This window comes from Podarcis filfolensis (assembly GCF_964270895.1).
Source record: "Podarcis filfolensis genome assembly, chromosome: 6".
Lineage (NCBI taxonomy): Eukaryota > Metazoa > Chordata > Lepidosauria > Squamata > Lacertidae > Podarcis > Podarcis filfolensis.
In genome coordinates this window covers 76,927,369-76,949,570 of record NC_139609.1, presented here as the reverse complement: position 1 = coordinate 76,949,570, position 22,202 = coordinate 76,927,369, and the positions used below count along the sequence as shown (strand labels likewise).

At 46.2% G+C, this 22,202-nt stretch overlaps 1 long non-coding RNA gene across 1 annotated transcript; it reads left to right on the top strand.

Moving 5' to 3' along the window:
* The first annotated feature begins 10,520 nt into the window (after positions 1 to 10,520).
* LOC310764919 lies at positions 10,521 to 12,405 on the top strand. Its single transcript, XR_014549358.1, has 2 exons — positions 10,521 to 10,674; positions 12,075 to 12,405. It is a non-coding gene; the product is annotated as an uncharacterized lncRNA (long non-coding RNA).
* Positions 12,406 to 22,202: the final 9,797 nt, after the last annotated feature.

Below are 22,202 nucleotides of genomic sequence, written 5' to 3'. Positions count from 1 at the left end.
CTTGCTACATTTCCCCCCTTTAAAATATAGTCCGGCCCCCCACAAGGTCTGGGGGACAGTGGACCGTCCCCCTGTGGAAAAAGTTTGCTGACCCCTGGCTTCAAAGGTGTACTGAAACGAATTTTAGCCTCATCCCTTACCAGCAGCTACTGGTATATGGCCCCCTGAAGGTTACCCTTGAGGAAATGTGGCCCTCGGGTTCCAAAAAGGTTTCTCACCCCCAAAACTCTTTATAGAACCATAGAATTGTAGAGTTGGAAGGGAGCACGAGGATCATCTAGTCCAACCCCCTGCAATGCAGGAATATTTGCCCATTGCGAGGCTTGAACCTACAAACCCTGCATGATGATGCCCTCCATGTGAGCAATGCAGGGGGCATGGCTTTGAAAGTGCAACAAGGGTGGGTGTGTCCCCTTAAGATACTAGGCCTCCAGGAGAGTTTTCAAAGCGTTGCTGGGCATGTATCTCTGTTTTAAACAGAGGCATATATACGTTGCCCTGACTGCCAATTCATACAATTTACCAGAACTGCATGGGATCTGCTTTGCCCATTCGGCCCTTATGGTTCATGTTTACGTTGGCAAAGGCCGGCCTAAAGTTACCTCAGGCATAGCCCACAGCTGCTGCTGATCCCAAAGGAATTCAGCAGAAGACAGCACCCCTTGGCAACCGCTGAGGCTTTTTCCATGGAAAATGTCACAGTCGTTTTCTCGGCTGACGGAAAGCAAAGGGATTTTGACTTGCTTGCTTAATTTCTCTGACAAAGAGAGACTCTCCTCCCTGCAAGAGAGGGGAGTGGTTGTGGACGGAGCCTGAGCCCCGCACCTCGCAGGGGGCGTAGCCCCCTGCCTCCGCCTCACCTGGCTGGCGCCCACGCCCCTCGACAGGCAACCAACCAGGTGCCTCAGAGGGGCGTGTTCCAGCAGCCTTTTGCTGCGGCGCCAGCCTCGCCCGGCCTCATTCTGCGTCGTCGTCTCACCGCGAGTCAGGAGGATCCCCTCTTCGCGTCCTGCAGTGAGGAGTGACCACGTGGAGTTACCATCGGAGCCTTTTGAAAGGGAAGTTCTTTCTCCGCAGCTTTTCCTTGCTGTTCTGTTGCTCCACCACCCCTCTCTTTCGCCCGTTTACCCTTCTCTATCCTCGCTTCACCCCCTGATCCTGATCCTGATTCCCTAATCCCGGCTAGCTTTCCATGGAAAATGTCACAGTCGTTTTCTCGGCTGACGGAAAGCAAAGGGATTTTGACTTGCTTGCTTAATTTCTCTGACAAAGAGTGAACGGTTCAAGAACCAAAGCTATTAATATAGGAGTGTCTTCCTCTCTTCTCTGCTGCATTGCAAGAGTTTTCTCCAGAGGCAAAGAAGGCCCCAGAGAATGAAATTTGGGGATGTTTTGAGCACATACTGTGACGAGTGAAGCATTTCATTTGCCTCCCAAAGAATTCCACTTATTGGTCAGTGTTGAGAAAGGAGAAAGGAAATGACCAGCGTGTAACACATGTGTTTTTCCTAAAGAACATGAAGCCTCAATCAAATTGAATACAATCCCGCTTAGCTTTCATCAGTGGGACATGGCCTTGCCTCCTGCTCTTAAAAACGCCACTCAGGAAATATACCGTATTTTTCACTCTGTAAGACGCACTTTTTTCTTCCTAAAAAGTAAGGGGAAATGTCTGTGCGTTTTATGGAGCGAATGTGTGGTCCCTGGAGCCGAATTGCCCAGGGGCAAAAAGCAGATCATGCTGCTTTTTTTTTTTTTTTTTTAGAATGAGGGAAGGGGGTGTTGAAACAAAGCCGCTGAGCAGCTGATTGGCAAGCGATCAGGGAGGGAGATAAGGGACGCTAGAGATAAAGAAGGCTGCCTGGGAGCGGAGAGGTAAAAGCCCATGGATCCTCAGGATTTTTGCATTGGGCTACCCCAAACTCACCATCAAATCACATGTCTGTGGCCACAGCATGAACCACAAAAATCATACATCCACTGTTTCATTCAGAATATTTTTTTTCTTGTTTTCCTACTCTAAAAACTAGGTGTGTCTTATGGTCAGGTGTGTCTTATGGAGTGAAAAATACGGTAGGTCAAAAAACCAGATGTCCTCACACATTACAAATATGTATGACAGACTCAGCTCAAGTGAACTGGAAGCAAAACAGCTTCTCCTAGCTCAGCTGAAAAACATAAACAAGGATTCGTGTCACCAGTATGGAAGTGACGCCACCCTCGAAACTGCCAGCTGATCTATCCTGAGGTTAATTTCCCCTCCATCAGGGCCATGGCCCCAATCCAATTCTGCCCATGTCCCCGTAGCTGCTTCTATTCGTTTAAAAAAGCATGGGAAATTTGGTCACAGAACTCTTGATTTCACATCTCATTTGACCCTGATTCAGGTAATTTCTGAATAGAGCTGAGGCAATTCAATTACAGCTTCACTGTCCTGCCCCCAAAAGGGCAGGTAGGTCCAGAGCCCATTCATGTAAACAGAGTAATACATATATAATCACAGGCTTCGCTGGTGTATCAACCCCATACCAATCCATCACTAGTTTGTTTAATAATCTGAGACGACTTCAACCCACTCGACGCAGCTTGCCTACAGAGTGTGCTGGTTTTGTTGTGTAAATAGCTGCTGCCCTCTAGTGTTTGCTCATATGTACTGCGGCGTCTGCCTGCCAATTTACTGAGCGTCCGTCTTGTTTTAATAAGCGCCTGTTTGTTCTTTGTGCCAGATGAGAGCATAAAAGAAAATGGAACCATACTGAAAACTGGAGCTTTTAGTGGGGTTTTTGTTTGTTTGTTGCTTTAAAAAAATCTCTGTGTGGTGAAAACCTAGTATTCATGCTCTAAATTTGTTTGCTGTACACGACAAAACTGTATAGGGGAACCAGCCTCTAATTTTTGTGATTTTCACAGCAGTTTCATCTGCAAACATGAGCAAGTGATAATGTTTGTTTCCATGCTCTGAAAGCTCCACCTGCTGATTTCCTCAGATTGAACTGCCATCAAAGGCAGGTTAGCTTGTTTCTTTTTTGTCCTTTTCCATTGACAAGTCTACTGCAATCCATGCATAGGAAAGTCACTGTGGTGCAGTGCAGACGGGATCTAGACTTGTGAAAGAATCAGCTTGAGACTGAGGGCTTGTTTTATGGATCTTGGCTAGACTCAAGGCCTGCTTTTAGGGCAGAGGTGGGGAACCTCAGACTCGGGGGCCAAATGGAGCCCTCCACCTGGGCCCTTGTCACTCTCCCCAGGCAATGCTTCCTTGCCAGGTCCCAACCCTTATCACCCTTGCCCCATTCTCTCCCATACCCTCCATCATTCCTCCGAATTTAATTGCACACTGTATTAACATTTTTTTAAATATATTAGTGGCCATGTGATAATTTCAGCTTATAAATTTTATTTAGTGTCTTAATTTGTATATTAAGGTACTTTTATAGCTCTGTTTAGAGTAGGTAATGTCTTGATAATATAAATGTTTTAAGTTTTTTGAATCAATCCAGTTGTAAAGGGAATTGGGGGCTGCTCGTGCGTAAGGGGGCTGCTGCTCTAGACAACGTTGTCTGGCTAAACCTTTCCCTGGCTGGACAGCCCTTTCTCCGTGGCTGTGTCAGTCACTGGCAGAATCCGTCAGTAGGCGTTTCCTGAACTTCTTCCAACATAAAAGCTCCTTGACGCCAAGTCTCCGCCTAGCTTCCCTGCGCGGAAGTCTTCTGCGCAGAGTGGGCGTGGCCAGCGGAGGTCCTGGGCTCTCCCCGCTGGTCTCTGTGGAAGAGTCTTGGAGCCATCTCTCCGAAGTCCTTCCCTGCTCCCCTTTCTTCCTGGTGTCACGCCGATTTCCTTCCCCAAAGGAAGTGTTCTCTCTCTCCCTGCTGGTCCCTTCTCCTGCATCGTTGGGGAGCCTTACCTCCACTCTTGGCTCCGATGGCAGTTCCCTGACACCAGTATATTTTCTTTTGTTGAATGATTCTGTGTACATTGCGGCAACCTTTGGCTATGTGCAATAAAACTGACTGACTCCTCAGATGAAAATAATGGCATCGCTTAGTCCACCACACAACTAACCCTCCTCAACCTCCCACCCCCACCCCCAGAGCATTTCCTATCAGAAGGAGGACATCAACAGGACACAACACACACCCCATCCACCATCCTGAGAAAACCCCTTGATCCCAATTTTATTATACAGTCGTACCGTGGTTTTCAAACAGCTTAGTTCTCTAACGTTTTGGCTCCCAAACACCACATACCCAGAAGTGACTGCACTGGCAGAGGAAGAGGAGTCCAGGGGGAGCGCACCAATCCCAGCAGCACAATTCCAGTGGGTTGCCATCGCTGCTGCCCCCGCCCAAGCTGGGCTCCACGCCCCCAGGACACACGCCAGCCCCGCCCCCTCTCTGCCCCCGCCCCCGGAACATGAAGTTCCGCCACCGAGTGACTGTTCTGGTTTGTGAACTATTTTTGGAAACCGAACGTCCAATGGGGCTTCCGCAGCTTCTGATTGGCTGCTGGAGCTTCCTGCAGCTAATCAGACGCTGCGCTTTGGTTTCTGAACATTTTGGAAGTTGAACGGACTTCCAGAAAACAGGTTCTGTTCGACTTCCAAGGTACGACTGTATTTTATTCTTTGGTAGATTTACAAAAAGAAAAAAGAAACAAACCAATAAATAAATTTCAGAAAGGGGAAAGATTAGACACGTATGCACTTAAAGAAAAATTAAGACTCCTTGTACACCGCTCTGCTCCCCCTTTCTGCCCACCCAGGGCTACCATGTCCTCTGCCTGCACCCCAGGTGTACTTGCCTAGAGGCAGAGGCAGTGTCGAAAGTTAGGTCCAGTCCTAGGGTTGGTCGGACAGCAATCCACACGATCAGACAGTCCAGGGGTCAGGGAATCTGATGATCATGGGGTCAAGGGTCAAAACAAGCAGCAACATAGGACCAGGAACTATAAGCATTGTTTCTAGCATCTGACTGCTGCTGGAAGCTCTGCTTAAGAAGACTGAAGGCAGCTGATTCTCATTAGCACCTTCTCCTCTGTGTCCTTGAAGGCTGATCAGCTGCAGGTGAAGTCACTCTGCCTTCTCCCCTTTCAGGCTGCTGTTCTGCAGGTGAAGCTGACTCCTGGCCCATGACAGTAGTCATGTACATGAAAGCTAATACCACACTGGTTGAACTACAGGTTCAAAGTGTTGGTGCTGACCTTTAAAGCCCTAAACGGCCTCGGTCCTATATTCCTGAAGGAGCGTCTCCACCCCCATCGTTCAGCCCGGACGCTGAGATCCAGCACTGAGGGCCTTCTGGCGGTTCCCTCATTGCGAGAAGTGAGTTTACAGGGAACCAGACAGAGGGCCTTCTCGGTAGTGGCGCCCACCCTGTGGAACGCCCTCCCTTCAGATGTGAAGGAAATAAGCAGCTATCTTCTCTTTAAAAGACATCTGAAGGCAGCCCTGTTTAGGGAAGTTTAGAGTGGCTGGGGAAACTCAGCCAGATGGGCGGGGTATAAATAAATTATTATTATTATTATTATTATTATTATTATTATTATTATTATTCCCAGTGGTGAACCCCAATGCTAAGAGAATGCTCTTGGGTCTAGCAGAGGTTTCTATCAACAGAAAGGGCAAGAGGTGATTTTTGACAATTCTGCTTCCTGAAGCAACCTCTACCATGCACTCCCAAAATCTGGTGCAGTGGGTTGGGGGACCCTTTGGAAGTGAGTGGGGGGTGGCATGGAGAGCTACACAGGGAAGGGGAGACGCTGTGGACATCATCTCTCTTCCTGTTACACGGACAGAAGCCTCTGATGGATCAAAGAGCCTTCCATCGGTGCAATGGAGACCATTGGACACAAGCCACCATCTGAATGTCCCATTCATACTAGCTGACCATTGGCTATTAGCCTGGTTGTGTTTACACTGAAGTAAGTTTAGGTAATGTCACTGCCTGTCCGGCCCAAAGGGATTTCCACCCTCCTTTTTAATATAACAGCTATAATCAGCTTCCCTTGGAAATATACTATTACACAGGCCAAAACAAGCAGGGTTTTGTTGCTTTCGACAATTTCAATTTATCTGATTGGAATAAATTGCCCAAGAACTTCTTTAAAAATAACTGCCAACCAGAATCAAACATAAAAAGCATTAAGCATAAGTCAGGAGGACAGTATACCAAAAGTAGTATTCCAAAAGGGGAGGCTTACATGACCAACCTATGTGGTTGTCTGTGTTGTCTCAATGAAACACCCTTCTGTATAATAACTACAGGAGTCCTATGAAGAACTACCTCATATGAGGTCAGGCAACTAGGTCCATCAAGCCCAAATTATATGCTCTGTTGCTGCCCTAGATAGATGTACCCAGTTCTGCATCCTGAGATCCCAGTAATTGGAGGAAGCAGGGATTGAACCCAGGACATGGGGGGAGAACCTTTGGCTTCTCCAGATGTTGTTGAACTACAGTTCACATTATCCCTGCCCCTTGGCCATGAGGACTGAGGTCAATGGAACTTGGAATCCACCAACACCTGGTGAACCAAAGGTTCCATAGCCCTGATTTAAGGCATTCTGCTTGTGAAAATCTTCTCTGCCACTGAGTTACAGACCTTGCCCATTCTCATCCAATACAGGATTTGTCTGCATACATAGGTATGGAGGAGTTGATATATGGGCCATGGGATGCATCTAAATTATGGTAAATCTCGCTGAGACAACATTATTTTTCTCCATTCACAACTTCTTTTGCAACTGCTACGTGGAATACAACTGCCTGAATGCCACCCACAAGCACTTATCAGAAGGGCTGTGCTGTAGGAGTGCAGGAAGCGCCTGAAGAATCATTCTTGGACAAAGACTTCTGCTTTCTGAGAATCTTATCTTACATTTTGAGGTCACACTCTCTAATAAAGAACTTGGGATGTGAGTGCTGATGAGATTACTGAGAAACAAAAGAGAAGGACAGGAACGATTCGAAACCGGCAAGACCAGAAATTCACGGAAGACTGGAATAAATTTACGGACTATTTGAAAAGTATTTGTGAAGAACAGACGACGTTTGTAGGGTTGCAAGAAGTTTTGTGAGGAGTATTATTAGAAGTATTGTAAAAATGGATAAGGGGGAGGATGATTTGTTAAGAGATGTAAAGGCAATATAAAGTTAAGAAATGCATAAGAAGTGGTTAAAATGGTGGATCATCAGAGGTGCTGATGGAAGTCCAAAAAGATCATATAAGTGATGTTTTGTGGTACATTTTATAATTTATATGTTAAAATTAATAAAAAATACTATAAAGAAAGAAACAAGAGAGAAGGATCAATATGCAAGTAATTTCCCCTAATATTGTGCATTTTATCTTTCATTTATGCACATTTCCCCACAATAAAAGCGTTTTTTCACACTTTGCTTGGTCGAAGTACTGCATCGCAAAATTCAGAAAGCATGAATTTTGAAGGACAGCTGTGCTTGTTTGTTTATTGGTTCAAGAGGTGTGAATTACCGTAAGCAGTTTCTCATTAATATGCAAGCAAAAATTAATTTCTTCCTCATCCCTAGCCAGGAATAATAGAATATTCTCTGTGAGTCATAAAGGGAAAATGAAGAAAGGGGAGGAACATGACTGATTCACTGGAACTCTGAAGAAAAGTTTTGTTAGGAGATTAGGATCCACTGCAATGTTTTGTTGCAAATTTCAAATGTAGAATAAAAAAAATCTGAGCCAATGTGTACATAACAATGTGTTTCCATACTGTTGTCTCCAATATTATGGGATCGTTCCAAAGCTATTTAGCATTGCCTGTATTGAGGGAAATCTCACATGCACTTTTTACACACATAAATGGTTCATACACCATCTGACAAAAGGAGTTGTCTCTAAGGTACCTAGGTCCTAAAGGCCTAAGCCATACATGACTTTAAAGCTCATGACCAGCTCTTAGAACAATGGTTTTCAACCAGTGTGACTTGGCACCCTGGGGTGCCTTGATTGATGGTCAGGGGTGCCGTGGGCAATACTGACCTCTGTCCCTCTTTCCCTCCTCTGATGCCCTCTTGCATCTCTGCCTCCCCAAGGCTTGCACAGCTGTTTGTTGCAGCAGCCCTGGCTACAAGCTCCCCTGGTGAATGGTGCCTCTGGGGCTGGCCAGGGAGTGATTCCCAGGCCCCTGTGGGGCAGCGTGAGGAGGCACCTCTCTTTGGGGTGCGGGGGGAGCAGCTCAGAGATCAGGGGCAACAGCAGGTGCTGCACAGAGGACTCCCAAGGAGAGGGGTGAGGAGAGGAGGCTGAGGGAACACTCCACAAGGAGTATTTGAAAAAGGGTGAGAGGCTGCCAGCTTCCCAGGCAAGGGGTGACATAACTGGGCTCCTGGGCCCCACAGGGGTGCCGCAGAAAGAATGTAGGTGGTCAAGGGAGCCGTGGACTCACAAAGGTTGAAAACCTGTTTTAGAATCATGTTCTGAAATCTGCTCCTCTATTTTTCCATTTTAAGATACACATAATTTTCCGAGCTTTTCGGTCCTGAAAAGGCAGCTCTTTTTCATTTTTTTCTTTTTAGCCAACCTTCAAAATCTGTTTTCATTTCCAGGGTTCAGTCCTGGAATATCCAAAGTTAGTGTCCCTGAACAGAGAAATGCAAATTGCCCATTTCCATCTTCACATTTATTTATTTTTTGGAACCTTGCAAATGAAGTAGGTTCGCCTTTAAATGCAAACGGAATCCAATTTCTCCCCTGCTTCAGCGTGAGCTCAGTTATAACGGCTTTTTCACTCCATCCCCACACTGAGCAGCAGCACTAAATATGCCTTCAGAGTAAACACTGGCGGGCAGGCGTTGCCAGCTCTGCTCGCCAGAAGCCTCTCTTTAGCCTCATTCACAACAGAGATTTCGCCAGCACTCTGATGGCGCCTTGGTTCCATTGCATACCTGTCTGCTAAGGCGGCAATGGGCAACTCACTTGCCAGGTCAGTCATTGGGCTGGTCAAAAAGAGGTTTGGGCAGATGATCCCTTTCCACAATCTGACTGTGTTCATCTCTGTGCCTGGCATTCAATGGCCACTGTTTTGCTACGAACACACCGCCCTCTAGAACAGCAACGGATTCAAGCAACCCCAGGGACACAGTTGAGGTCCAGTATATCCCAGTGGTTTTCTATTAACTGCCAGCTTTGGAATGTGGAATGCCACAGGGGGGACGGACGTAAAACAGAGGCTACATCCTCTGTCACGCCATAAGCTCTTATGATAGTCACCTTAAATGGCCAGCGTCAGTCAGCAATGACAGAAACCATCTGTGATGGCCTGGGATTTAGAATTGGAGGCTGAACCTGATGAATCCCAGCCTGCACAGGAGTCCCTGCCTCCAGAACCAGCTGAGCCGGGGCTGGGGCTGGGGCTTGAGCCTGAAGGGTCCTCACCTGTGCTGGATCCTCAGGTGCAGGCACCAGCTGAGTCTGCTCTGGCTCCTGAGGTGATGGAGGACCCATTGCCTGCAGGTGCTCCACTCTCAGCCCCGTCAGGGGAAGCTGAGGTTGCCTCTGGGTCCGGTAACCCTCCAGCCTCTCCTGAGCTGCAGAGGCTCAGGGCAGAGAGGCGGAGGGAACTAAGTTCCCGCAGGAGGAGTGCTCACCTCCAAGCCAGGAGAGGCGAGTCACCTGTGGACCGGGGCTGCCCTATGCCTCGGGGCAGATAAAAGCCAGCCAGCTCCAGTCCCAGGTTGCGGCAGCAACATTGTTGGGAGCCTTTTCCTGCCTGCACCCTGTCCTGCTTGTCTGCCTGAGCTCCTGACCTCACCCAACTCCCTGCCTTGGACCCCGCTTCAGCTTTGACGGACTGCCTCCATACTGCACCCTCGACCTCGGACTGGACTTGGACCTCGCCGCACGGTTAACCCTGGGGACCAGCACACTATCTTAGCGTGAGATCTCTGTGCACGATATGGGCAAAGGGAGGGTCAACTTAATTTTCTATAGCTGCTAGAGAAGTGTTTGGTCAGTGGATGAGCAGCCAATGAAATGGCTTTCTTGCCTCAGAAAGATGCTGCAGACCTGCTCAGTCGGCAAAGCGTGAGACTCTTAATCTCAGGGTCGTGGGTTTGGACTAGATAACCCCTTCCAACTCTACAATTCTATGATTCTGCTAATTCTAATTCACCTCAGAAAGCGTGAGGGGTGTGTGGGGACCCACTAGCAGTGCTCCAGCACTGATACCCCTGTTGGGCAAGTCCTTCACAGACTGCATGTTGGGCATTTTAAAAAGAGCCTGAAGTATATATAGCAACATACACATGAAACCCTTTGGTATATAAATGTATTAGATAAATATAATATCTATTTTTGAGACCCAGATGTTGTGGAAAGTACATTGTAATTAAAAAAAATAATAAACAAATGTTACATTTAAAAATCAGCTTGCGGACAGCTTGCCTCTCCCTTCCTTCTGTTGCTTTACTGTTTTGCATGCTCCCCCTGCTCCTGCCTTCATTCTCCCTCTTGAGACCACACCCACCCAATATCCATGTAATTAGCACAACCCTGCCATATAGATGTATGTGCAGAGACATATATAGTCCCCGCTCACGTGTGTCACACCCAGAGCCCTCTGTAAACTGTACCGAAGCCAAACGTTTAGATGCTTCAGAGAAACCCTTTCAGTAGATGCGTCATTGAGGTGGATGTACACAAAGAGGTGAAATCTCTGAAACACCCACATTTATAAGTAGCAGTGGCCAAGTTAAATACAGTTAGATCTAGCTGAGTCTTCCTTCTTGGCTCAGAAACGATTATACCTCGCAGCCCTTGGGGAGTAAATAATTAGCCCTAATTTGGCTATATTTAACCACACAAACCGCAAACCTGTCTCTAATGTGGCTGCCTTGATATGTGATATAGCTTGAATGGGAACATTTTGTACAAGGCACTGTTCAGAAAGTAGCTTCTCCGGTTTTCAGGTGTTATGTCACACAAGACCTCTCCGTTAGACTATTTTGACAGATTTCAGTGGTCTTAAAATGGGGTGGTCTTTATGCATCCCACAGGAGGGACGGGAATGGACCCCATAATTTGCTTGTTAATTTTTGTACGCTATTGCGATCACACGATTTCTACAATAAATAAATTAAGTGAAATGAATCAAGAAGCAGAGCAGTGGGGTTACTAGGGCTGCAAAAAGGAAGCAATTAATTAAAAGGATTACTGTATATAGGAAATACCTGGAAAGGGACAGTAGCCATGATCAGCTGCTGAACTGAACTTACTGCAGAGTAAGCATATTCAGTGGTCTTTTTTTTTATTATTATTATAAAAAAAGTGAAGTGCTGGTACTCTTGTATTGATAAAAGTGCTGTGGGTGCCAACACAAAATGGCCGCTGTGGGCAGCAAAAAAAATAGGTGAGTACAAAAAAGAGTTGTGAGTATACTGGGGCCTTTCCTGTGCAGGCAGGCATTTCAGGGATCATTATTATGAGGCCGCCTCATGGTAAATGAAGGGCTCGTCCACACCAGAGTGGACGAATCAGGATACAAATTACTTGTTCCAGTTTGTTGTGGTTGGTTGGCCAATTGTCACTTTCTTTCACTCCCCTTTCCACACACATTACTTCCTCGGTGCTTTAGTTTCTTCACCAGCCTTGCTCATAACTATTTCCTGAATAAAGAAATGTAGGTGTGTTTATATTCACCACCACCACCTGTTTTGGATCCCTCTGATTTGCACAAAACCAGAAAACCACAGTCAAACCACACTAAAAACTTCTACGCCAGATACCCCCAAAAATGTGTGTGCTGAGAATTTACAATTGCTTTAATCATTTATAATTGCCTCACAGCTGTCTGTACACATGCCCTATCCGTATTTAATCGTCATAATATAATCAACAAATCAGAAGGGAGGGATAAACACAAAAGAGTACAAACCTACTGGTACAAACAGGAAAGAGTGAAGTTGCTCCTCATATACAAATTCAAATACATGCAGGTGTGGTCTACTCCGGTCTAATTCTAATGGGCAAAAGATGGATTAAATCATGCTAAAATGTGGGCAAGCCCGAAGGTCCTTGTGGAATCATTGCTTTAATTTTGTTTTCCAGCTGACTGCAGAAGAGCAATGCATCAGCGTCACTAAAGAGCCCTAATTGTGAACCACTTATGAATTCCGTCAAGTGATATTCAGAGACGCATACTTCCTCCAACAGAGGAAGCACAACATAGACATCCTATCCAGGAGCCATTAATACCCTCATCCTCCTTATCCTCTTAAGACTGTGACTAAATGCAGGCTCAGTTTATGACTTCAGCATCAGCCAACCTTTCCCCCTCCATTTTGTTTACCGTATAGCCCAATGAAGAGTTCTGGAGAGCTCTAAAGCTTGAACATCACTTAGTAACATGTTGGTTGGCCTAATAAATGTATCACGCCAATGTGGATTTTGGAATGTTTATTAATGGCAAGAAGACCTGCTTTCAAATAAGCTATAACCAAAACAGAGAAAGCTTTAGGTTTATTGAGTAGCAGTGAAGGGAATGATTTCACGCCTCCTGGAAGTTATTGTGCCAAGTCCTCTACTTTAAAAAAAAAAAGTTTCCTATTTGCATTTGACTGGAAAGGAGAGGAATACCACTGATATGCAGATTTTCCAGCCAAGGAAAAATAGCTGAAAGAAATGCTTTTTTTATTTTTTAAAAAAGGGTTTTTTTACTGGAGATTTTATTTCCGCAAGCACTCGCACCAAAATAATAAATCCCAAAAGCAGAAGAAGGGAGAAGCCTTTGGTTAATGTGTTGTCTTTTTGTCCTGACTTAGGTAGGGATGGGAGCCAAAGAGAGACCAAGCCAGAATCTCACTTCAAGGGCTAATTAAGTTTCCAAGGAGCATTGCACCATCCTTCAGGTAGAAGAAGAAGAGTTTGGATTTGATATCCCACCTTTCACTCCCTTAAAGGAGTCTCAAAGCGGCTAACATTCTCCTTTCCCTTCCTCCCCCACAACAAACACTCTGTGAGGTGAGTGGGGCTGAGAGACTTCAGAGAAGTGTGACTGGCCCAAGGTCACCCAGCAGCTCCATGTGGAGGAGCGGGGAATCGAACCCGGTTCCCCAGATTACGAGTCCACTGCTCTTAACCACTACACCACACTGGTAGGAGCAGAAGCAGGCTCCCTATGACTCTAAAGCCACTTTCATGGAAATAAAAGCCAGGTGGTCACAAGGGCTACCTGTCTGAGCTTTGCATTAGGTAGAGAGGGCAGGGCAAGGAAGATGTCATTTGGCTGCCTTGTTTCCACCTCCAGAGATTTCTCCCTGAGTCCTGTCTAGCAGTGGTTACATAACTTTATGACCACTGCTCCTTAGTACCGTAATTGCTGCTATACAATTCCATTCACCATATAGATGGGTTTATGAAGCACTTCTGTATCCTTCTGTGGTGCCGAAGAAGAATTCCATGAAACAGTGGGTATATCTGGAATCACTGTTCACTACGTCTGCTTGCGGACCACTTCGGCAGTGTTGGACGTCATAAAACAAAGGCTTGTTTTCATCAGATAAGAATCTCACCCATTGCTTCTCTCAGAGACTTGCATAGCTCACAAAGACTTTCAGAGACCTATAAGACTTATGTTTATTTGGGTCTATGGTTTCAAGAGAATCCATCAAGAGTGCATATTTTGTGACTTTCAGAGATTTGGAAGATTTCTGTTTATTTGGTTTTGCAGAGAGTGCATATTTCATATATTTCATATTGTTCAATGTTCTGCATAGATTATATAAAGAGTTTATATTGACATCGCATTGTTGTACTTGGTCATCGTGTTGCCTTTGGATATTACTGGCTGCAGGAGTTGCCGGAAGGAAGTGTACAAAGCGCCATCCATCTGTCTTAGGGAATCCGCTCTGGATTTGTGTGGGGTTCGCTCCTTAGACTTTTCTTCTCACAAAGATGCACCCACGAGGCAGTGGGTACCGATTTTTCCTTGGGGTTCACACTCCCCAAGCCTTTCTCACAAACGAGTATAGCCACAAGGCACCAGAGGTTTGGGATCAGAGTTTCCCTTCTCCTAGATGGGCTACCTTCCCAGGTTGATGAGCCCCTTGTTTCCCTCTGCAGCACATGCAGAAACCAGTTTCTTTACCATTGGACTCACTCAGTCCACCAGAACAGAGGAAGTCCTTAACTCACCAAGGGTTTGAAACCCATCGACTACCCTCAGCTGGTTTAGCCGGCCAGTCAAAGGCATTTCTCAGGGTGTGGCCACCTGTCACATGCTGGCAGCTTCTAGGAGCTGCAGGTGAGTTACTAAGTGCAGGGTGGAGGCCGAAATGGACAAACTATCCCAGAAGGAGCACAGCAGGTCCCCCGTCAGGGGGCACTACCCTTCCCCTAACACACACCCCACACTCTGTGTCTGTGTCTCTGTGTGTGTGTGTGTGTGTGTGTAAACACAAAATAACCTCCAATCAACTCTACCATCTATCTATCTCATATACACATTTAAACAAGATTACTAATGTATGAATTACTTCCAAAATGATAAAATTCTTCAAAATATAAAAGTAAGCTATTATCAGAAATTTATAAGATACAGTGGAACCTCGGTTGTTGAACATAATCCATTCCGGAAGACCATTCGACTTCCGAAACATTCGACAAACCGAGGCACAATTGCCGGTAAGCAAAATCTATTGGAAAAAATAGAGAAACGTGCCTCGGAAGCCGTTCGACTTTCGAGGCGTGTTCGAAAAAGGGAACATTCACTTCCAGGTTGTCGGCGTTTGGAAGCCGAAACGTTCGACTTCCGAATCATTCAACAACAGAGGTTCCACTGTATAACAAAAACTAATCTGTATAAAACTGTGCCCCTCAAAGGTCAGTACTGCACCCCTCTGACATCTGTGCCCTAGGCGGCTGCCTAGCTGACCTAATGATGCTTTTATATTTGTTGGAAGCTGCCTGAGTGGGCTGAGGCAACCCAGTCAGGCAGACAGGATAATATTATTATTATTATTATTATTATTATTATTATTATTATTACTGCTGCTGCTACTGCTACTACTACTATACTGGCCCTGAGTGCAAAATGACAATAAAGAGCCGCCCATCAGAGGACAGTGTTCTTCTCTTTGAGAGAGGTCAGCCTGTTCATAATTAATTGGTAGTTCCTGACATTTTTGACAGCAGCTGAATGAACTAATGGTGCATGAGTTGTAATTTCCTCTTTTCTGTGCTCCCTGGGCACTGCGTAGCACACAGAGAGCCCTTTGCAGAGATGGGCTGCCAGGAGCCACCTGCCTGAATGGTAGGAAGAATGCTGTGGCCTCTTCCACCTATAGGTTCAGATCAATGCGGTGAAGCAAAAAAGAAAAAAAAAAGAAAGCATTTCACAAGCAGGAGAATTCTGAATGGTTCTCAAGCATGAAACCACAACACATTGCGGGTGAAAGGAAAAGGTGGTTCATTATTAGCACATGGCTTGATTTAAAGCTTCACTCCCCCTTCCTTCCCTGAAATGCATTTTGGTTACTGCAGGCTAAAATTTCTAAAGATCCCGTACGTACAAGGATATCCTGCAGGGCAAAGGATGAGGAGCGAGGAAAGGTTAGCAGGCAGCCTAGCAGTGTTTTCACGTCTAACAGAAGCAGTACAGCTGTACCTCAGAAGTCGAACGCCTTGCATGTTGAATATTTTGGCTCCTGAATGCTGCAAACCCGCAAGTAAGTGTTCCGGTTTGCAAACGTTCTTTGGAACCCGAATGTCTGACGCAACTTCCACGGCTTCTGATTGGCTGCAGGAGCTTCCGGCAGCCAATCAGAAGCCACACTTTGGTTTCCAAGTGTTCTGGAAGTCAAACATAGTGATCAGATTCCATTTGACTTCCAAGGTACGACTGTATTGAGGGATAAGTAATAGATAAGGTACCTAACAATGACAGCATGCAAAACTTTTGGGATTCACATGTTTATATGCAGAAATCTCACAGCTTCAAACAAAAAGCAGGAGATTATTTTCCAACAGAGCGAAAACATCTCTTAGTTCCACAATACATAACCTTCCAGGTTCCACAGAACTCTTTGGCAAGCAGCACCACTTAGATAGCCTTTCACAAAAACTGGTTTCAGTGGGAGCTGGCATCTGAAATACTGCACTTTGGAACTCCCTGCCTGTTGAGGTGCCTTCCCTGTCCTCTTTTTGGCACCTGCTAAAAATATTCTTGCTGAGACAAGCCTACGCAGAAGCTGAGGTAATTTTAATCTGTTTTGGTATTTAAACTTTTGTATGCTTTAATGTACAGTTGTTGATTTTTCTTATTATTGCAGGGGCGGGGGGAGAAATCCACTTAAGGTCATCCGTGGGATTACAGACACTCTGGGAGCATACAAAGAGATGTTTGACAAGCTCAAGAGACAACAGCAGCAGCTGCCCATGTTCCTCACAAAGAGACCAGAACAACCACCACCAGATGTGCCCACAAAACTCACCTGGAACAAGTGCTTGCCCAGAACACTGTGTCCATACCACCTAAGGGTGCTTCAAGATGGTGCATGTGGTAATACAGTGGTACCTCGGGTTAAGAACTTAATTCGTTCAGGAGGTCTGTTCTTAACCTGAAACTGATCTTAACCTGAGGTACCACTTTAGCTAATGGGGCCTCCTGCTGTGCCGCCGCCGCGCGATTTCTGTTCTCATCCTGAAGCAAAGTTCTTAACCCGAGGTACTATTTCTGGGTTAGAGGAGTCTGTAACCTGAAGCGTCTGCACCACTGTATTGCAAACAAACCATTCAGATATCACAGGTACTTAAAACGAGTAGTGACTGGAAAGAGAACCTTTTTCACTCACAATACCCCATTTTTTAGAGAGTCCTGCTCAGGGAGTCTCCTATCAAGAGGCAACTGTCACTTTGTCCACATGCCATCCATTTAAAGCACGTTCTTCCCTCAAAGCATCCTGGGAACTGTAGTTTGCTGCTCCCACACACAGATATATTCACAACACCCCTAAACTACAGTTCCCATGATTCTGGGGTGGGGGTGGTTAGTTATGTGCTTTAAATGTATGGTGTGCAAGCAGCCTGTGTTGTCTCTTATTGGAAAGCTAAAAATTCAGCCCAATAAAATAAGTTATTGCATAGCACGCCTTGTAAATTGGAAAGGAGAGGCTTTACAACACCCAGTAATGATTTGCGCCTTTCTTTGTAAACTGGGGAAAGGGTGCCCAAGACGTTGGAGACATGAGCTCACTCTTGTTGACTAGATGTAATGCTGTGTCACCTGATCCCTTTGCTACCAGGTACAGATGCCACGCCCAGCACCCCACACCCTCAAATCTACCTCTCTCCTTCCAGGAAACGCTTTGCTTAGACCTCACCTGACGGCTCTGTCAGAATCAGGCCCGCCCTTCTCAGCAACGGGAGTGAAAGGCTCTTTGTTCCTCTGGGCAATTATATCGGAGAGTGGGAATAAAAATGTGTTGAAAACTCCTGACTGAAGGGCAGCCTCTCGCTGCTCGCGAAGGTTTCTGAAACAAATAGCCCAGTTCTTCAAACATTACACTGAAGACTTTGTTTCTCCCACCCCAACCCCCTCGCCACGCCACGCCAAAGCTCTTTGGGGGCTGGTTTCCCCACTGGCCCGCAGGAGCCGATTTCAAGAGTTAACCTGGAATAATCAGTTGCGATAAAACAGGCCTTGTCTCCTTCGCAAATTAAAAAAATAAGTCAATCACAGGGCAAATAACATCTTGAAACATTCTTGTTCGCATGCCACAGGGAAACAAGCTACACGAAGGATTACTGAGAGTAACACAAACATATTCCTCTCAGCCCTGTCCCCAGACTATACCTGTGCCAGAAACACAAAAGCCATATTTTCTGATTATATGTCAGGAGTTTGCACCCAAGCTGTGCAAAAGAACCCTTTGATAGTAGGTAAGGTCTTTGGGCGAATCCACACGAGTGCTCCAAAATTGAAATGCTTGCAGGAAGGGCAGGAAAACATGGAATTTGGGAACACAGAAAGCTGAGTGAGGCCAAGTCAAACCGTTGGTCCATTCAGGCAACAACCATTTTGCAAGGGGGTTGCATTCCTGACACACACATACCCTGTGCATCGGTGGGGTACATGCAAGCCCATTCCACCCCCTTTTCCAGACACTTCCAGGACCAGTGCGGTGCATGCATGCACAATTGCACATAAATTGGACACAACTAAAATGTTCATGGTCTGTATAGCTCAGAACGTACCCCTAAACTGTCCCAATAAAACCAGGACTACCCATTTCTTCGCGAGAGAGCATGGCCAGTGGCGTAGCGTGGGTTGTCAGCACCCGGGGCAAGGCAAGTAATTTGCGCCCCCTAACCCGTGGATTTGCGCCCCCTAACCTGTGGATTTGCCCTAACCCCAGATGTTGCGCCCGGTGCGGCCGGCCCCCCCTGCACCCCCCACGCTACGCCACTGAGCATGGCTACCATTTGGGGCAACATGATCTCATGGTGCACCCCAGGCACCATGTCTGGGGGGGGTGACATGAAGGCACCCCACGGGGGCTCGCAGGGGCACGAGCAGCCATTGCGCCGCCGCAGCCACATGTGGAGGATCCTCCATTCACGGCTGCAGCCGCAAGCAGAGGATCGTGGCGCCAGCAGCAAACCGCTATGTACAGCGCATGTGCAGCATCACACACATGCACTGTACGTAACGCCGCCGAACATGCGCAGTACATAGCGGTTTGCCACTGGCGCTGTTCCAGCGCCGTACGGACAGCGGTGGAATCCCTCCGTCACCACTACAGCCGCGAATGAAGGATCCTCCGTCCGTGGCTGCAGCCACAAGCAGAGGATCCTGGCACCGTCCGTGCGGTGCTAGAGCAGCGGCGGCAGCAAACTGCTATGTACAGCGCATGTCCGGCATCGCTACGTACAGTGCATGCATCATACGTAGCGACGCCACACATGTGCCCTATGTAGCAACGCCCCGCCCCGGGTGTCACGACGCCTTCGTTCGCCCCTGCCCCAAAACACATGTCTTTGGGCGGCGGTTGAAAAAAGCTAGTCTTTTGGGACTGTGCTCTTGCATGGATCACATGACTTGCACAGGAGCATGGCCCTGGTATGCGGCACCCCAGATTTTCACCTTAACATGTTGGAGGGTATGTCAGTTGACACTGACAGGCAGCAGATCTCCAGGGTTTCAGGCAGGAATCTCTCTCAGCCCCACCTAGGGATGCTGGGACTGAGCCAGGGACCTTGTGCATGCAAAGCAGACACTCTTCCCCTAAGCTGCAGACTTTCCTCTTTTTATTGGTTAGTGCAGTTTTTATGGTTTTTCTCTTTTTAATGCACACCACTCTGATCTCCTTAAGATTAACTTAAAACATTAAGTACTGGGTTGGATTCGTGTGTTTTTTTAATTTTAAAAACTTCATATTCTTCACCACCACAAAGGAACTACTCAGAGCGACTTGCAAACAGAAAAACAAAAGTGATCCAGCCATTAGGACACAAATTATCCATTAAAAACAACAAATTACAAAGAGCGGCACCAGCAATCAGCACATTAAGCAGTGACAGAATAATAAGAATAAAAAATGCTTTCAAATGCAGTGGAGCACAAAGAAAGAGGAAGGTAACCTAACCTCTTGTAAACAAATAAATGAAACTGTGTGTGTGTGTCTGCATGTGTGTGTGTTCCATTGTAGCGCAGCTGAATGCTAAGTAAATTTCAGGGCCCCATTGTTTCTACAAGAGCTGCCAGCCACCTACTGTGTGAACAGCAGGTTTGACACCTGCTGCCTGAGCTGAACCAGGGAAACCATGTGCACTTTAACCCTGGGTCTGTGTTTCCTAGTGGACAATGAGGGTAGCCAATGGGTCTTAAATAAATTGAATTGGATATCACATCAAAGGAAATTGGCTTCAACACCCCAAACCTTAATTAAATTCCAGCAGCCATAAACCTATAACATTATTATTATGTCGCTTTAACAGTCATAGCTCCCCTCCCTGCACAGAATTCTGGGAGCTGTAGTTTGTTAAGAGTGCTGAGACTTGTTTGGAGACCCCTTTTTCCTTACAGAGCTATAGTGGTTTAACCACCAACCCCTCTTTCCAGGGGACCCTGAGAATTGTGAAATCCTGGAGCATCAATGGTAGATGATACTGAGCTACTGATCTGAGTCAGAATAAGGCAGCTATGCAATTCATGCATTGATCACTGAGAATACATTATGTGTGGACACTAGGCACATGGAGAGGAAAGGCACAGCTGGACACCTGAATCATTAGAACCCCCCACCTCCCTCCATACATACACTTAATGACACCCAACATCTGCCCATCATTTGCGTATGGAAGAAAGGAAGACTTAATCCTTGTGCTGTATCAGTGATAGCTTAGCCTGTTCCGCTCCTAAGTTTCATATTTCCACGAACTTGGCTTAGCAAAAATGCTCCTTTTGTCGGTCAGATATCAGCCCTCCTGATCAACAAGCTTTTCTGGTAAACAATCAATGTGTTTGTTCATGCCTGCAACTGTCTTTTTAAAGCACTTCCTTTTAATCTACCTTTACAGGCCGATGATAATAAGTGCAACTCTTTTTACACATATTACTGGAGAATCAAGAACCAGTGAATGGCGTTTCTTTGTTCCGTCTCGGCCCTAAGCCATAACAAAATGGTATTATTTTGGACATTTCCTCTTCCTTTACAGACAACTTGGCTGCTTCTCCCTGAACCTAGCGCTGGTTTTCAGGGAAAGGACTGGCTGCATACTAGGTGCTTGCTTTTGGAACAACCACGTTTTTGCTTACTTCCTTTTTTGTTGGGAATCCTCAAAAATTTGATTCATCATCAGATTGTTTGGTCTGTGTTTTTCCCCCATGGTCTCTTTCAAATGTCAAAAAATCTGGTTTTTCTAGAAAGGACCAGAGCAATTGGGCAGATCCACACCAGATATTTAAAAGCACATCGAACGGGATTCGATTCCAAAGAATCCTGGGAAGTATAGTTTGTTCAGGGTGCTGGGAATAGTAGCTCTGGGGGGAAATCATAGAATTGTAGAATTGGATGGGACCCTGAGGATTATCCCATCCATCCCCCTACAATGCAGGAATATGCAGCTGTTCCGTATGGGGATCAAACCTGCAACCTTGATGTTATTGGCACCATGCTCTAACCAACGGAGCTATCCAGTGCTCAATGGAAATGGTAGCTCTGGGAGATACTGTTGATCAGTAACTTCCAGAACTCTGCTCTCTGTTTTTATTGTTCTTTAACCCAGACTTGAACCAGCCAGTCCTTCAAACAGAGGACTCCTTCAAACAGAGGATTGTCTTCTATAAAGTAGAGCAGATGACCACACTAGTTTTCTATGTTTTCTCCCCTCCCTTTTCTTTAGAAATGATGCAGTTAACATATCCTTCAAGTGTACCTTTTGCTCTATTTCCACAGAACACAGAAGCACATTTTCCTTTCTTTGGAATACATATATTTATATGGAGGAGCAACTCAGTCAAGCCATTCCCTAGTTATAATTGCAGCAGTTTGCCCATGTGATCTATTGTTTGCAAACACTAGCTCCGAGAGGTCATGGCTCTTTAACTGTTGTTAACATGTTTTATGGATTGCCCGAGAATAACCCTCCGTCCGTGAGATTGTCTCTTGACCTAGACAGGCTATAGGAGCTTGAGGGCAGGGTTTGGCTGCGTTCCTGCAGTCAAGATGCAGTGAATGTTTACCAACAATGGCAGGTTGAGGCAAGCAAAGATGCCACAATGGTCTTTTCCACCCTTATGGACAACTGGATAATAATTAACCTGAGTCACCCTCCGATGACAAACTATCTGGCACCACCCAGCACTTAGCATACCTCGTTCAAAGACAAGCTAGGAGTTACATTTCAAGGTGTGCCCGCTCCCTTTTTCTAAAAAAGAATTGTAGACTCTTCCTCTTGTTAAATGTAACAACTTGTAAAAGCTGGGGAAAATAAATATATGTACCAGCCCCAACAGCTATTTGGCCAGCAATGTTATTAGGATAGGATAGGCCTCGGTCCAGTATATCTGAAGGAGCGTCTCCACCCCCATCGTTCTACCCGGACACTGAGGTCCAGCGCCAAGGGCCTTCTGGCGGTTCCCTCACTGCGAGAAGCCAAGTTACAGGGAACCAGGCAGAGGGCCTTCTCGGTAGTGGCACCTGCCCTGTGGAACGCCCTCCCATCAGATGTCAAAGA